We start from the raw sequence: 16,009 nt of genomic DNA on the forward strand, positions 1-16,009 counted from the left end.
TCTTCTAAAATAGCAGATTGGTAGCAGATAAGTAATTTTGAGGAAAAATACGAAATGTGACGGTAACCTTAAGATAAACTATACAGATACCCAAATAGAAGAAGCTCAGCAGGTTAAATTTTTAGGAGTCCTACTATTAGATAAAAATCTAAAGTGGAAAGCGCACGTCGACATAGTATGCAAAAAAATTCATAAATATGTTTATGTGTTATATAGATTACGCAAAACAGCATTGCCAAGTACGGTTTTGGCAGCTTATCACGGCTATGTCGCATCAGTTCTTCGATATGGACTCATACTGTGGGGAAACTCTAGTGAGGCTTACAGAGCTTTCATAGCTCAAAAGAGATGCTTGAGAGCTATGACAGGAGCTTTTTACTTAGATTCATGTCAACCATTATTTAAAAAATTACGTATTCTCCCACTTCCGTGTATGTATATATATGAAATCTGTATCTTTGTGAAACAACATGATGATCTATTTACAAAAGCAAAAGATATTTATCCAAGGAATACAAGAAACGGTGATAGACTGGTGATTGAACATAGGTTTTACAGTGCATCTTACGGAAAATGTAGTTATGTCATGTGTATAAAAATATTTAATAAACTACCTCCAGGATTACGGGTATTACCCCTCCAACGATTTAAGATGGATCTTTTTAAGTGGCTTATAGATAAATGTTTTTATTCAATCAATGAAATGTTGGCACAGTAGGTTAAGTTGACTCTTATAATATATAATATATAGAATTAAACTTGACTTAGATTGTAAAAATAATTAAAATTTAATGAATTTAACTATGCTAATAATTATTAGAATTTTATTAATTGTGTTATAATAGAAAAAATTTTGCATGCCAGAAATGGCCGATTACATTGATTCTTACTTACCTTAAAAATTAACTACCATTGTGACATGACGTATTCTAGCAAAATAAAGGATTTATGATTTATGATTTTACAAATAAACCTATCTAACAAAAAGCTTTAGAGGCACCTACTGCACCTACTGCTATAAGCTAGGTTTTTTTATTCAGATACAAGACCCTTTACTACAATCTCACTGGTAAGTGATCATGCAGTCTGAGATGAAAGCGGGCTAACCTGGAAGAATTATGAGAGTTTTCATTAAACTCACACCCCTTTGGTTGCTACACGGCATCATACCGGAACCTGCCGTCGAACGCTAAATCGCTTAGCTGCTCGGCTTTGCTGGTAGGGTGGTAACTAGCCACGGCCGAAGCTTCCCACCAGAACAGACCAGAAATTTAGAAATTATAAAATTACAAACCCCGCCGGGAATCGAACCCGGAGCCTCTCACTAATAAGACAACAGCGCTTACCACTGCGCCAGGGAGGTCGTCAGTAGGTCATCGGGTTTTGTCTAACAACGACTCTGAAAAACAGTTTAAGTATTCTATTTCTGTGTCTGAACTCTGAAATGTGACGGTAGATACGGTCTACTAGGTATAATGTTCGATCACCGAGAATAGGTACCTATTTATAAGGTAACTGATACAAATAAGGCCTACCTTATTTAAATCGTTGATTACAAAATAGATATAGGTGTGTATCAAAAAAACTTCAATAAATTAGTATTAGATGTTTATTAATATCAAATTAATGGAGAAAAACATTAGCAATATCTAATAAAATGAAGATAAAATCAACAATACAAAAACCTTAGCTAGTGGCCATAATAAGTTACGTCTGCCAAATAAGGCCTGTAAACTTTAAACTCATAAAATCTTGTTAAAAATCTATTTATTTAAAAAATTACTATTTTACAGCCTTTATTTGCCTTTTATATTTTGATAACTAAGCTTTTTATTACAGTAATTTAACATTTATAAACACAGATGGCTTGTCAGACTTAAGCTCTCATATTAACAATAATATGAATAAACTATTAAAAAAAATATTGTCACTCGTAATTAAATAAATAAAGCACACATTCTGTGAAAAAAAAACAGATTTTTTTACCAAAAAAAAAAAATTATAGGCCTTATTAAATTGCACTGCTGTATACAAGGCACTAAACTGCCGCTGCACGCTGCTAAGCTTTCTTCCGACCAAGTAGCACGTTTGGGAGCCTTTTTAGATTTAGTTATTCGTAGTACTTTGAGAGCTAGACATCAAAATGCGTATTAAAATGCGGGATTTATATTAAGGCCTAGGGTTACAATTAAGGCCTAGGGCCTTATTCGGTACCTTACAAGATAAAATATAAAGTTCCATAATTCGTTCCATTATTCAAAATGATGAAAATGAAAGCAATAATTATCTAATATAATGGCTAAGGTATTATAACTACTTATTAGTTTATATAAAATGTCAATATAAAACCTAATAACTTGCCTTGTTATTACGAAAATTTTATAGTGCGCCGCGGAAAACCCGACTTCCACAAAGAAGGTGTCGCAACAAGCTCAGGGAATAGGCGCAGGGCGCCTGAGCAGTTCGTACCTAATCACAGGGCCGTAGTATGTATGTGCGTGAAGAATCTTTTATGTTACATTTATTTAACCGGGTTTTCGGGAGAGTAGGCCTTTTTCGAGCATAGGCCTTATTTGTATCAAGTACCTTAGATTTATCTAAGTAGTAAGTACTAGTAGTTTATCTAATATCTACCCTAACACTCAAACAGTTTGCTAACAGCCATCCCGATAATGTTACAGCTCAGCCCGAGCTCTGAAATTAGCGCTAAAGTCAGTCTAAGCTTACCTTACAGAGGCGCATAATTGCCGCCACCTGTCCCTTGTTACCCGAGCGAGGTGTAGCTGTAGGTAACCTATTAGCTATTGCTTGCGACAGGTCAATATAGCAATCGGGGTATGTGGTGAGTCGTGCAGGGGGGGAGGGGGGAACGCCCGGCACACGTCCGCACTGTCATAGTTTTAGTTATTATATCTACTTACTTATATTTTAGTGTTATGCGAGTCGCGGGCATCAGCTAGTAGATTAATAGTAGGTACACATAAAAAAATGCGTTCGCTTCGCTCGCGTTCATAGGTGCTTCTGTGTTGGTGATTTGATGCCGGGGATTTTTAGTTAGTGCACACTGGTGAAACTATAACTCCATTATGACTGCGCGCCTACTAGAGGGCGCCACGGTATTGATTGCACACGGGCGCTACATAGGTCGAGATGGCCATCGCGGTATGAGGCGGGGGTACGCCTCGCACACCCGCACGTCACCCGCACTCGCCCGCACCGAGTTTGTGCGGGGGCTGTGGTGTAGGTGTGCGGGGCATCCCCACCCCGATTGCCACCTCGACAACAAAGGTATCTTCAAATTCAATACCAAAGTACCTAAATAGGTATAGGTAAGTAGGTAAAAAGGTAGGTAGGTAACTAGGTACGAGGGCATAGAGTTAAGATAGGAACGAACAGAACAGATGACAAGATAAGTTGTAGTTAATAAAATCTAGACTCAAGAGTTAGACTATTTTTGATGCCTCTACCAGCACAGGTAAGGTTAATATGACGACCTCCCTGGCGCAGTGGTAAGCACTGTGGTCTTATTAGTGGGAGGTCCCGGGTTCGATTCCAGGCAGGGATTTGGAATTTTATAATTTCTAAATTTCTTGTCTGGTCTGGTGGAAGGCTTCGGCCGTGGCAGTTACCCTACCGGCAAAGCCGTGCCGCCAAGCGATTTAACGTTCCGGTACGACGATGCCGTGTAGAAGCCAAAGGGGCATGCGTTTATTAAAAACTGCCATACCCCTTCCAGGTTAGCCCGCTTCCATCTTAGACATCGTCACTTAGCACCAGGTGAGATTGCAGTCAAGGGCTAACTTGTATCTGAATTTAAAAAAAAATGCCTGTAGTCATTAAGGTTAATTTGCCATTAGTCAAAACGCGTGAGAAAAATCTATCAACAATACCTACCATAGATTATCTACTATATACTAGAAATAGATGTGCGACTCTAGATTTCTTTTTCAAAGTTACGCGTGTACTCACATCAAGAGGGCACTAAAAGCGCGCTAGGCGTGCGAGAGCGCGAAAATTTAAATGCTATTTAAATGTACTTTACTAGAATATTTTATATTTTTGGAACACGTTTTAAATAAACATTAATAATTCCATTAACGTTTGTTTAAAACATGTTTAAAAATATATATTACAAGACTATGACTCTTTGAGCTACTTAATTATAACTATATTATAGAAAGAAAAAGGTTTTAAGGTTTTGTAAATATTTATTATCATAAATTCGTAACTAGGTAGATACATAAAATACAATAGAATAGAAAACAATACGAAGTGTATGTAAACACTATAAAATACATACCCAAATTCAAGACCCGCAAGATTGTGAAATAATTACTATTCAAATTTAACATTTTCGGTTATTTACTTTTAATAATTTTCAAATTATTACCACAATTGGTGTATTTGTGTAGTCAGAAAACAATAAAATAATTGTTATATGAGCCAAAGATAATTAACATAAAGCTAGCTTTAAGTTTTATTGTAATATTAAAAATAAAAAAAAATAACATAAATTATATTAAATAAAATTCCCTGTAAATAAACTGTAAAATAATAAACATAAATTATACTAAATCAAGTAATCAATAAAACCAATCTACTAGATTGATTTTATTGATGGGAATTTATGTTTACTAGCTTATGCCCGCGATTTCGTTCGCGTGGACTACACAAATTTTGAACCCCTGTTTCACACACTTAGAGTTGATCTTTAACAATGAGATTTTAACATATGAGCTTAATAAAATATGTCATACTGCAAATTGCAAAAATATTAACTACAAAACTTTATAGACACTTCAAAACTGACAGAGTTTCATACAAACTTCAAACCCCTATTTTATCCCTTCAGGGGTTGAATTTTGAAAAATCCTTTCTTAGCGGACGCCTACGTTATAATAGCTATCTGCATGCCGAATTTCAGCGTGATCCGTCCAGTAGTTTGAGCTGTGCGTTGATAGATCAGTCAGTCAGTCAGTCAGTCAGTCACCTTTTCCTTTTATATATAGATTATATTATATTTGACTAGTGCCACAAAGGCAGTAATATTAAAAACATAATTACACAAATTAATCACACAGGATTGGCAAGAGTCTGTGATCAATCTACAATTAACAATTTAATCCCCCATATTTGTTAAAAGGAATACAAAACAATTTACTAAAGAAAACAATTTAGTAAAGACTGCCAAACGGATATAGCTTCTGTTAGATATTGATGCAGAAGATGACTTACGAATGTGCAATAGTTGACAGAAGCTTGAATGATTCCCCTTATCTAAATATATAAAAGGAAAGGGTGACTGACTGACTGACTGACCTATCAACGCACAGCTCAAATTACTGGACGGATCGGGCTGAAATTTGGCATGCAGATAGCTATTTTGAAGTAGGCATCCGCTAAGAAAGGGTTTTTGAAAATTCAACCCCTAAGGGGGTGAAATAGGGGGTTGAAACTTGTGAAGTCCACGCGGACAAAGTCGCGAGCATAAGCTAGTTTTATCAAACGAAGTCTGTAATTCAACTACTGATTTCATTAGATTGCATAAAATAGATTATTTACCTTTATGTGTTTGATAATATCTCAACGCCTGAATTTTTATGCTATCATTTTCAGTATCTGAATTTTTACCTTTTAAAATTTTATTTACATTATTGCACCAGCTGTGAATAATCAATTTGATCACAAAATTTATTATATAATTTTTCAAATTGACTTTGTGTGTATCACATGTTAAAAAATCAAAACTTGTACTCTGATCAACTAATAATTTTATCATTTGACTTTTGCCACTTTTCCCAGGATCATTTTTTAACATGCTTTTTACTATTTTTATTATATTTCTCACACAATTTGAAAAGTTACGCGAGGGTCGGTAAAGAGATCTCCTTGTGATATCGATAGAATGTATGTATTCATCTGCTTGAGGTGGGGTGGTGTCACACAATTCATTATTGCATTTTATACAAGATTTACACACATTCCTTTTTAGCTTTTTTATGACAAACCCTGTCACATACTTTTTAGTTTCAGAGATTATTAATTTGTCTCCAATTTCTGAACTACTATCTGCCAAATTTTCTATACTTAGATCTGTATCCATTGGCTCATTGCTCATCGGGGGCTCTTTGATGTCATTTTCTATCAAAAGACAATCTAAATTTTGTAACATTTTGTTAGGATCTTCCTCACAGTTAGCCCCTAATGAGTGACTTGAATTTAAATTATTTACAAGTAATGTTTTGTAAATACTTTCAAACTGCTGGCAGGTAGGGTTTGTGTTTCTAGCCCCGTGGCTCCTCACAGAGGAGAAAAAGTTTTCCACAGGATCTTGGTTAAAACAGCGCGTTAACAAACTAGTTACATTATGTTTTTCATTTAGATATAGCCACAATTCTTTCATAACTTTAATATTGTGGATCCAATTTTTAATTGATGGAACCTGTTCATAACGAATACTTACTGTTCCATCTTTTTTTTTTGTTTCCATCTTAAATCGCATTGATTTTAATATTGGCACACTTTCATCCCATAATTTAAAATGGTCAGAGTTCATTTTCAAACAATTTTTATATATTTTATGGGTCTTTTTATAAGACCCTCCATTAAAGGAGTCAAAAAGACGATCAAATAATAGCAGCAAGTCGGCTGTGTCAGCACACTCTTGTGGTAGTAAATTATTTTCTGAAAAAGAAAAAAGATTAAAAATTAAATACTTAAATAAATACTTAAATATATTTTTTTATACATAAATGTCAGGCCACATTTACATGGATTTGTAGCTGATGCTCGCGACTTCACCCGCGTGGATTTAGGTTTCTTAAAATCTATGAACTCTATGATTTTCAGAGAAAAAAGTAGTGTCCTTCCCTAAGAAGTTATTTGTATACCAAACGTCAAAATTGGGTGGGCTGTGGGTCGATTTCATAAAACCGGCATCAATCATTATTACAATCTCAGTTGTTGTGATTGGCTGAATTTGTGCGATTCTTGTTGCAACAATGCATTGTAGCCAATAGTGAGCTGGCGTCAACCATTTATAATATTAGTATGGAGTTGTGGATGTTTTAAAGTTGCACTATCATCACATTACAGATGTAAAATAGCGCCATATATGTTGCTAATAAATAATTATTGAGAATAAGATTAGTCCTTGCTAGTCAAGTAGTACCAAAGTCTGATGAATTAATTCTAAAGTGAAGAAGGTCTTCAAATATCAGGTCTTTAAAAGTTTCAGAACATTAACAGTACTTACTTGCACAAAATCGTAGCGCTCCTGATACACGCTGACTAAAAACTTGTGCAGCATGTTTTACTTTCATCTTCGGAATTTTCTCTATGAGTACATGAGCTTCTGTTAACTTGTTGCACATTCGTAAGTCATCTTCTCCTGCATCAATATCTAACAGAAGCTTTAAATGTATCCATTTAGCAGTCTTTACTTCGTCCTCCTGTGTGAATCTTAATTCTTTTGTCAGTAAATTGTTTCGTATTCCTTTAAACAAATGTGGGGGATCAAATAAGGGGAATATATTATTATTTTCTACAGCAAAACTACTATCCCTAGGCTCGTTGCCTAATCTAAGACAATCTACTTTAGTCTCTTTTATCAGCTCATTTATAACTTTGTTGTTAATTGTAGATTGATCACAGACAGTTGAGACGACAGCCAATCCTGTTTGATTAATTTGTGTAATTATGTTTTTAATACACCTTTTTAATATTACTGCCTTTGTGGCACTTTTGCAAAACAAATAGCAAATTGGCTGTTTGAACTTAGCTTTTAGCCCCTTTATCATGAATACCAAAACATGGTCAGCAATATTCTCTGTAATTTCATTTCCCCCAAAATCTTCAAATCCGATTACTTGATCGAATGCTGTATTGAAATGTAGGGATGGAGACAAAGACATTTCATCAAAGATTAATACACATAATCGTTGCTCCATCCCCAATTTGTCTGCCGCATTTTTCAAAAGTTTAATTATCGCAGGGTTTAAGCCTGGTTTAATTGTTATTTGTTTAAGGACATCCAGTAATGTTCGTTTTGATGGCAAAGTTAACATTTTTCTCAAAAAGTTATAGCCTTTTGGACTTTTCTTATATATCGAGAGTGACATTAATTTTTCTGCATGATTAAATCTTCTTCCACGGCTTTTTTTGTTATGCTGTGTTAATTGCATTTTTACAAGTGTTTGAGCAGGCATAGGTAAGTATTTTAGAACCTTGTTAAATAATTTTGTTTTTGACATTTTTTTTGCTATCTTTACTTGGTTTCTTTGTTCGAATAATTTATTTTTCAAATTAACTATTTTCCTTAACAATTTCTGAACTTTGAGATTCACATGTCTTTGACCAGCTTTTCCTGAAAAAAAAAAGGTGTTTTTATTAAGTATACATTAACTATTAGACAATTTTCAATACTCTATTCTTGTTAAAATCTTGTTAAACAGTAAAGATTTTTTATCTCTTATTTAATTAAATTAAATTAAATTTATTGGATATTATTACATATTAAATTACATATAAGGAACACAAAAAATACTTATAATACAGATAAAAACAAGTAATAACAATTAAGTAGACCTAGGTCTAGTGGGGTGCCAGCCAGGTAACCTCCCAGTGTGTATGTGTGTATGTGTATTATTTGTTGTTTATGGCCACAACTTACTAGTAATTATTTTTTTCTGAATCTGAGTTTGAGAATATCCTGCTTGGATGTTGTGAACCACAGATGGGGTACTTTGAGCGACCGATTGATTATGTGTAGAACTTTCTGGTTGATTTATTGTATTAGCATCTAGACTTGAATCAATGGCACCTGAAATATGCAAAATAGAGTTTTAGAAGAAGTGTTTATGTTATAATTATTAGTTATACATAGTTAGTTTCTGTCTGCAACTTCATTAGGAGATTTCAGTTTTGAAGATTCCATAGAAACATTTGTACTTATTACATTTGATACCAAGTGGGGTATCCCGTAGCGCTGCCAAGTCGATTTTTTTGATATTAACAATAAACCTCTACAGTTTTGCGGCTTGTTAAGAAAAGTGATCTGTTTTACTCTTGTGTATTACAGAACCCTATGTGCTGTGTCCAACTCGCACTTGGCCAGTTATTTTCTACATAGCAGTTCTTGATTTATCGTGCAAAACGTCGAAAAATACGACTGAAGTATGGGACCCTCTGTGCACAAGTCTGACCCACACTTGGCCAGTGTTTTCAAGCTTCTACAATCTGTGCTTTGACCTATTATTGACATGTCAATCAATGTAATTTCTCAAAATCCTCTCTACTGTAATAACTAATAAATAAAACTCACCAAGGTTAAGAGAAGGAAATGCTGTCTTTGCTAGTCTTTTACTGTGATGGTATAAAAAACGATCTTCAAAGTGGTGATTGCAAATTCGATAATTCGTATATATTTCATCATCAGTCTTGCTTTCTAAATCTTGTCCTACTATCTCTTTCCATTGTTGAAATCGTTTCAAAGAGGAGTGGCCAGGTTTTGGAAAGTGATGCAAAACATCTGAAAAAGTAGTAACATAAAATATGCAATATATTATTGTATTATCTATACTTATTGTACTTATTTACTTAATCTCTATAATATATATATAAAAATGAATCACTGAATGTGTTGCTAAGCGCAAATTTCGAGAACAGCTGAACCGATTTCGCTAATTCTTTTTTTATAATATTCCTTGAAGTACGAGGATGGTTTTTATGGAATTGCCCGAAATCGACTAGGCGGTAAGACGTTCGCTGGGGCAGCTAGTAAAATATAAAAAAACCATAGTCATTAAAGTTCAAAATAATATCTAATGTTGTACCTACGTACCTACACTTAATTACAAAACAAAAATGTACAGAATTAGTAGTCAATAATCCTTACCAATATTATAAATGCAAAAGTATGTCAGGCTGTCTGTCTGCTAGCTTTTCACAGTCAATTTGTGTAACCGTTTATGATAAAAGTTAGAAGGTACAGAGAAGCTTGCATCCAGGTAAGGACATAGGCTACTTTTGCCTCGGAAAATCAAACAGTTCCCATGGGATTCTTTAAAACGCTAAACCAACGTAGACAAAGTGGCGGGCATCATCTATTTGGTGAAGAGATAGCTTGCATCGGAGACGGTTGTAGGCTACTTTTATCACGGAAAATTGGACTTCTCACGGGATTTCTAAAATGGTTTTTTGGATGATATCCACGTGGACGAAATCGCAGGAATTATTTAGTATCATGATAAAATACCTAATGTACTAATGGAGCATAGAGTTTGACTCGTTTAAGAGATTTGTGTTAGATTACAAGTGAGCTGATTTTAAACTTACCGAATTGCTCACATCCGAACACACATCGAGATCTCCGTGGCATTTTCCCTGCACAAATCTATCGACAGAAAATCTTTTCACAAAGCAAAAACAAGTCCGTAATCCGTAGCCGTGGTCAATCGTTCAGGCATGAATCGAGTCCGTAAATCAATCCTTAGGTAGTTATCGAGGTGGTTAAAGGAAACACAGAGTCCAGTAAACAAAGCAGGGTCAGATAAATTTATCAGAAATAGAAATATTTAGAACCGCACAAACAACAATACACGAAAACATGAAAAGTTTTAAGGTTCGTACGCACCTGAGCGGCGCGGCGCGGCGCTTCAGTCCGACTGCAGAACGCGTCACCTCAGGCCGCTGGACGGTGCCTACCGCACTACAACTTCAGTACGCGGCACCTCGCGTCACTTGCGCGTCACTTTTATACCCGTTCGCGTACGAGCGCGAAGCGCCGCGCCGCGCCGCTGGGTATGTCGCACTAGCGTCACTGCACTGCGCGTCGCTTCGCTGCGCTTCAAAATATTCTCTCCAACCGTGCCGCGCGGCAACGCGCGGTGAAGCGCTGTGCAGCGCCGCTCTAGTGCGATATGCGCCATACAAAATGATAGAAATGATATTTTGAAGCTCTGTGCCGCGACGTGCAGCTCGCTGAAGCGCCGCGCCGCGCCGCTCAGGTGCGTACGAACCTTTAAACTTCAACGGTGACCAGGGTTGCCAGATATTTACCAATTGAATTCGCCCGTTTTTTTTTTTTTTTTTAATAGATATAGCGAGCAAGCGAGCAGGCGGGTCACCTGATGTTAAGTGATTACCGCCGCCCATGAACATTTGCAGCACCAGAGGAGCCGCCGATGCGTTGCCGGCCTTTAGGAATTTGTTTTAGGATTTTGCCTGCTGAGTAGCCTAAAATCGCCCGTTTCTATCTTCCAGGGGCCCTACCGCGGTTGTTTGACAGCTACAATGTTACGATCACAATCATCTCTGATTGGTTAATGCTCGCTCACTATTGGCTACAATGCATTGTTGCAACAAGGATTGCACAAATTCAGCCAATCAGAACAATTGAGATTGTAATAATGATTGATACCGGTTTTAGACAATCGCCCTACTGGTAGCCTAAATGGTTACTGGTAGCCAATCGGGATTTTTGGGCGCCGATTGGCCCGCCGAGGTAGCCTAAATGGCGGTAATTCGCCTAATCTGGCACCACTGACGGTGACTGTGGCTGTCCAAATGTTTGTAATTTAAAATTACAACAATGTGCCCGCCATCTATTTACGTCTTTTATTAACTGTTATCTATTTGTTTAGCCGTACTCGCGCTTAGATGGCACCACAAGCGAATTTCAATTTGCGATTTTTTAATGTTCTGGAGTTGCACCCCTATGATACCTACGCTCCAAAAAACCACAACAAAGATGTTGTGCAAGACCAAAACGGTTCTAATGAATTTTGAGTCATTACTAAAAGTCGTTGGTTAATCTGTGCAAGATCTGTGGTCCTTCCGGATTTGAACAAAGAATGTTGTGACATTTTTTTATTTTTTTAATCCGCCATTGTAAAATGGACGCAAAGTAATAGATGCCGGATATTCCTATCCTAGATTGGAAGGGAACCCAGTTTTCTACAAAGGAACTTTCGCAGAACATTTTCTCTGACGCAACTTTACTTTACCATGAAATGAAAGTTAAAACACTTTTATTTGTATTTTGCTAAGGATGAAAGTTGCTTAGCTTTGAGTTTTCCCGGTGTTTCCTAAGTTTGCCAGCTACAGCTCCTGGTTTTGGTGACAATGGCTCATTCGGTTGAATGGTTGAGCGGATTATCCTCTATTGCCAACGTTTCTGCTTTCTTTGGCAAAGGATTATGGGCCTAATGAGGATAAGATATACATTTATGAGTCAGTAGCTATTTTTTTGGTCACTTTCTACGAGATATCTACAGATGTTTTGTCCATAAAAATGTTAAATGCTCCCTGTGAGTACTTAACTGTGTTAGTTTTATAACAAGGTCTAAGAAAAGGTGCTTAGAGTCTGGCTAATGAAAGATGAGACTGAAAAAGCGCGGCAAATTAAAAAAAAATATCAGTAGGTATGGCAGCTCTAAAATTAGTATGACAGACCTGGAATAACCTAATTTGATAGAACAGAAATTAAAAGTACCTAATACCTAATTCTAAAGTATCTGTCATAGTAATTACAGAGCTGATGTACCTACTGACATTTTTAAATTTGCCGCGCTTTTCCAGGTTATTCTAGGTCCGTCGTACTTACTTACTAATTTTGGGGCTGCCATACTGCTATTTTTTTAATTTGCCGCGCTTTTCCAGGTTATTCCAGGTCCGTCGTACTTACTTACTAATTTTGGGGCTGCCATACTGCTATTTTTTAAATTTGCCGCGCTTTTCCAGGTTATTCCAGGTCCGTCGTACTTACTTACTAATTTTGGGGCTGCCATACTGCTATTTTTAAATTTGCCGCGCTTTTCCAGGTTATTCCAGGTCCGTCGTACTTACTTACTAATTTTGGGGCTGCCATACTGCTATTTTTTAAATTTGCCGCGCTTTTCCAGTATCATCTTTCGTTAGCCAGACTAGTAAAAACCAGAGGCGGATTTGCAGTCTTGGCCGCTCTAGGCCCCAGGCCAGAGCCGCCCCTTTCCCAGCTCTCATCATATTAAAGACTAACTTATGCTCGCGACTTCATCAGCGTGGACCACATGAATTTCAAACCCCTATTTCACCCCCTTAAGGGTAAAATTTTCAAAAATCCTTTCTTAGCGTATGCCTACGTAATAATAGCTATCTGCATTCCAAATTTCAGCCCGATCCTTCCAGTAGTTTGAGCTGTGCGTTGATAGATCAGTCAGTCAGTCAGTCACCTTTTCCTTTTATATATTTAGACTACACAGTACTTAATGAATTTACTTTATTGTCAATTTTCATCGAAATCGATTCAGAAATTTAGTTAACATAGCTGGTACCTAGTTTGCAATATTTTTCGACCTTTCAGGGATAATTGCACATTCAAATAAAACATTTAAAACGGTTATCTGTATATATACAAAAGTCCTGACTGACTGATCTATCAACATACAGTTCAAACTTACGGACGGATCGGGCTGAGATTTGTTTTTTGTGTGTGTTGTTTCGGATTGACTATGCTGCGTAGGCCCTATTGGCCGCTACAGCGTCACCGGGGGGGTTGGCGAGCGCGAAGCTCCGCCTGGGGGTGAGCCCTAGGGCTCGAAGAAATAATTCGAGAGGTCGGGGGGCAACGTCCTCCTAAGGGCGCCTCCTGTGAGGCTCGGACCACGGCTTAGGATGACGTTGGGATGGGTGGAGTTGTCGGTTTTGTTGGTTAGTCCGTACGCCCCCGAGGCCGTGGCGTGAGCCCACGTCCGGGTGACGTTAGAAATCGGGGACCTCGTCTTCGCCGGCGAAGACGCTGTGATGAGGTTGAATTGTGTATCCCTACGAGATAGGGTGCATTGTCGGTCATGATTTGATCGTCGGGGTCGTTAAGGACGTGCTTAGGGCGTCTTTTATCAGGGGGGTCGTTTCGGTCAGGGGTGTAAGTCGCTGCCTCAACTATTAGGGGGTTGGGGTGTCTAATGGCTTTCTCAAAATAATTTTTGGAAAGCTGTTTAAAGTAATGAGCTATTGTCGGGAGTTGGAGGTCTCTATGGAGGTCCACGTTGCGCATGTACCACGGGGAGCCAGTGGCCGTACGCATAAACTTATTCTGTAGGACTTGGAGAGGTTTGAGAGAGGAGGGCGGCAGGTGTGCAAATGCAACACAGGCATAAGACATTATTGGGCGGATGCACGTTTTGTATAGCGTGACTTTATGTCGAAGTGACATTTTGCTCTTTGCGCAAATCATGGGGTAAAGACGGGAGAGCACATACGCTGCGTTCTTGCGGACTCTACGAATGTGCGCGGCGAAGCTCATCTTGTCATCAAAGGTTACACCCAAGTACTTGGTATTAGTTTGCCAGGGAATGGGGCGGTCGTAAAGAGTTATTTCAGTCTGTCGAAGTTTGTATTGTGATTTCCTTTTGGACTTTTGAAAGAGCACTGCTGCGCTTTTCTCCGGGTTAACCTCTATCCTCCAAAGGCGGAACCAGTGGCTTAGGCTACTGACTGCCTTTTGGAGTCGAGCTTTAACGTTCCGGTAGTTTAAGTCGGAGCTGTATAGAGCGGTGTCATCCGCGAACTGGGCTATATGAACATGAGGGGATCTGGGAATGTCGCTGGTGTACAGCGCGTACAAAAGTGGCGAGAGCAGGGAGCCCTGAGGGACTCCTGCTCGAAGAGGTCTTGGGGAGGATAGGGTTCCATCCAGACGGTAGCGGAAAGTTCGATTGGTGAGAAATTCTCGTAGTAAACGTACGAGTCTTTCGGGCACGCCTAGATGGTAAAGCTTGTAGATCAAGCCGGCGTGCCACACCTTGTCGAAGGCTTTGGCTACATCGAAGAAGAGGGCTCCCGTTGGGATGCCTCTCGTTTTGAATCGGTTGAAACCGAGAAGGATGTGCTCCGTGAGGCGGTGCACTTGATGAACACATGAGTGTCTGGTTCGAAAGCCAAATTGCTCGTCGTTGAGGAGGTTTTTCTCCTCTACGACGGACCTAAGTCGGTTAAGGATGACTTTCTCATACACCTTGCCAAGGGTGTTGAGCAAACTAATGGGGCGGTAGCTAGTAGGGAGGTTCCTAGGTTTCCCTGGCTTGGGGATGCCTATAACGGTAGCTTCTTTCCACCTGTCGGGGAAGGAGCATCCCGCCATGAGGGTGTTAAAAATGACAACCAGGAGGTTGATTAATACGTCGGGGAGTAACTTTAGAGTTTTATTATTGATAGAGTCGGGGCCTGGGGCTTTTTTGGCGTGAAATTCTTTAATAATTTGACGAACTTCGCCGCTATTCGTCGGGAGGATTGGATCGCCATCTGGGGCGGAAGAGAAGATAGATGCTAGTTTGTTTTCGACTAGTTCTATGTGGGACTTGTCTACAGAGATGGTGCTCGGGGAGCATTGGGCTTCTAGGCTATCAGCCAAGCATTCGGCCTTATCGACATCTTCAAAGGCGGGTGGTTGATTGGGACGTAAAAGCGGAGGAGTGGCCGAGACAGGGTCGGCTTTGAGAGCTCTCGCCAGGCTGTAGTAGGCTACATGCGATGGCTTGAGCTCACTCAGCTTCCTGTCCCATTGTTCGTCGCGGAGTTCGGCAAGGCGAGCCTTTACCTCCCTCTGGGCTCGCCAGAGTTCTCTCCGGTTGTCGGCGTTAGGACATGCGTCATGGGCTCTACGTTTAGCGTTTTTGATGGTGATGAGCTCTCTGGCGTCGTCCGGCAACTGTCGACGGGTGAAACCGTTCGGCATCTGTCGGGAGCAGGCGCTTAGAGCATCGCGGATATGATTAGTAAGGTGCAGTGAGGCTGCATGCGCTTCATCTAGACTACCTATAATGTCAGGAATTTGAGAGATGTGCACAGAGTCTATAGACTTAAGATGCTCTGAGAGCTTCTTGAAGTCAATGACTGTTTTGGTCGGGGGGGCCGCGGTGGGCGGGGGTCCTAGCCGCATTAGGACGGGACGGTGGTCTGAACCTAGCTCGGACAGCACCTCCAAAGGACTCACCTGAAGGGCGATGTTCTTTAGAAGAGCTATATCGAG

The 16,009-nt window shown here is 39.0% G+C and overlaps 1 protein-coding gene across 1 annotated transcript in view; it reads left to right on the forward strand.

The window, feature by feature from the left end:
* LOC117986547 (SCY1-like protein 2) overlaps positions 1-16,009 on the forward strand; it is a 92,080-nt gene that overhangs the window by 56,068 nt on the left and 20,003 nt on the right. The gene's annotated exons all lie outside the window — the stretch shown is intronic.

The sequence above is a fragment of the Maniola hyperantus genome, chromosome 11, assembly GCF_902806685.2.
Source record: "Maniola hyperantus chromosome 11, iAphHyp1.2, whole genome shotgun sequence".
Taxonomy (NCBI): domain Eukaryota; kingdom Metazoa; phylum Arthropoda; class Insecta; order Lepidoptera; family Nymphalidae; genus Maniola; species Maniola hyperantus.